Genomic DNA, 2,546 nt, shown 5'->3' with positions numbered 1-2,546 from the left:
TCTCCCTGTCGACTACCTTGAAATCACATGAACGTATACATACAGGAGAGAAGCCTTACTCCTGCTCTGACTGTGGAAAACGTTTCTCCCGATCGGGTACCTTGAAATCACATGAACGTACACATACAGGAGAGAAGCCTTACTACTGCTCTTTCTGTGGAAAACGTTTCTCCCGATCAGATACCTTGAAATCACATGAACGTATACATACAGGAGAGAAGCCTTACTTCTGCTCTGACTGTGGGAGGAGTTTCTCTCACCAGAACAACTTAAAAACACACCAACGTATACATTAACTTCATGTGGGTACCTGGGACGGTTGTGTCCCACCTGGTCAACATCCGGTGAAATTGCAGAGTGACCAATTCAAATTTAATTACTATAAATATTTACATTTCATGAAATCACAAGTGTAATACATCAAAATAAAGCTTAACTTGTTGTTAATCTAGTCGCAATGTCAGATTTCAAAAAGGCTTTAAGGCGAAAGCAAACCATGCGATTATCTGAGGATGGCACTCAGCACACAAAACATTACATACAGTTACCAGCCAAGTAGATTCGTCACGAAAGTCAGAAATATGATGATCTTCATATGGTTGCACTCACAACACTCCCAGTTACACAATAAATGTTCATTTTGTTCGATAAAGTCCCTCTTTATATCTTGAAACCTCCATTTTGTTGGCATATTTTGTTCTGTAATCCAATGGCTCAAATGCGGTCACAAGAGGCAGACGAAAATTCCAAATAGTATCCGTAAAGTTTGTAGAAACATGTAAAACGATGTTTATAATCAATCCTCAGGTTGTTTTTAGCCTAAATAATAGATTATATTTAAACTGGAAACAGCCTCATCAATATAAAAGAAAAACAAGAAAGGTGCGCTCTGCAGGACCCAGCTCTGGGGACATCCCACTATCCACTGACTCAATGTGGTCATTCTCCCTCATTCTTCAGAATACAAGCCTGAAACAATGTCTAAAGACTGTTCACATCTAGTGTTAACCATAGGGAACGGAATCTGGGTCTTATCCCTTTAAATAGGCTTTCATTGGAAAAACAGCCATTTCAAAATAATGGCACTTCCTGGATGAATTTTCCTCATGTTTTTGCCTGCCTTTTCAGTTCTGTTATACTCACAGACAATATTTTTTCAGTTTTAGAAACTTTGGAGTGTTGTCTTTCCAATTCTACTAATTGTATGCATTTCCTAGCTTCTGGTCCTGAGTAGCAGGCAGTTTACTTTGGGAACGCTTTTAATCCGGAGGTGAAAATAGTGACCCCTACCCTAGTGAGGTTAAGGAGAAAAGCCTCATCGGTTCTCTGACCAGCTAAGAATAAAGTCACTCCATCACTTAATTCACATCTCATAAAATAAGTTGTAATTGGATCAAATGAAGAACGCGTAGAACACTGTAATCCTATTGGTTCTCACTGTGAGAGAACTGTGCAGAGGAAAGGGAGCGTTATAGAATTTTAGCCTCTCTTTACTTTACCAATCAGTGTGCACCTTGTCAGTTTTAGTGTGTTTTGTTTTGTTGGCTTCTACTGTAAAGATTTGCACTTGGTGTTGAATACCCTCTGTTATTCTTCTCATTTTGAAAACAAACACTAGTCTGCCAATTGACTGGGTGGTACTGCTTCCCTCTCAGCCTGGTCTGACTCTGTCTGTAGGGAGAGTTTCAACTGGGCAGCTTAAAAACACACCAACGTTTACACGTAGGAGAGAAGCCTTACTCCTGCTCTGTGGAAGGGTGGGCGTGTAAACTCAAACGTCATGCCAAAGGTTGAGTGTTTGAATCTCATCATGGAGGACTTTAGCATTTTAGCTAATTACCAACTTGGCAACTACTTACTACTTTTTAGCTATTACTTAGCATGTTAGCTACCCTTTCTCCTAAACCCATTTAACTATATCTTAAACCCCTCACCCCTAACCAAGCTAACGTCAGCAACAACAAATTGGAATTCGTAACATATCATACATATTACAATTCGTAACATATTGTATGAATAGCAATGCGTAAAATAACATACGATTTGTAATTCTTAACATACGATACGTCCTGCAAGTCGTATTGTACTGAACAACAATCTAAACGTAACAATTTCAAAGATTTACAGTTTGAATAAGGAAATCAGTCAATTGAAATAAATGAGGCCCTAATCTATGTTAGGTTACATTACATTGGACCTCCAATATAAACTAAACATGTAAAGTGTTGGTTTCATGAGCTGAAATAAAAAGATCCAGCACAAAAAGCTAATGTCTCTCACATGTTGTGCACAACTTTGTTTATATATACTGTTAGTGAGCAGTTCAGTATAATACGTTTTGCTCTGACACCAGGTTGTCCCTCTGCAGTATTCTGTGGGAAGGAGCTAGTAGACACTTTTTTATTGAACCTTTATTTAACTAGGCAAGTCAGTTAAGAACAAATTCTTAATTACAATGATGGCCTAGGAACAGTTGGTAAACTGCCTTGTTCAGAGGCAGAACAACAGAGTTTTACCTTGTCAGCTCGGGGACCTTTTGGTTACTG

This window comes from Oncorhynchus nerka, unplaced genomic scaffold, assembly GCF_034236695.1.
Source record: "Oncorhynchus nerka isolate Pitt River unplaced genomic scaffold, Oner_Uvic_2.0 unplaced_scaffold_3670, whole genome shotgun sequence".
NCBI classification, from domain to species: domain Eukaryota; kingdom Metazoa; phylum Chordata; class Actinopteri; order Salmoniformes; family Salmonidae; genus Oncorhynchus; species Oncorhynchus nerka.
Note: the sequence above shows the minus strand (reverse complement) of the source record.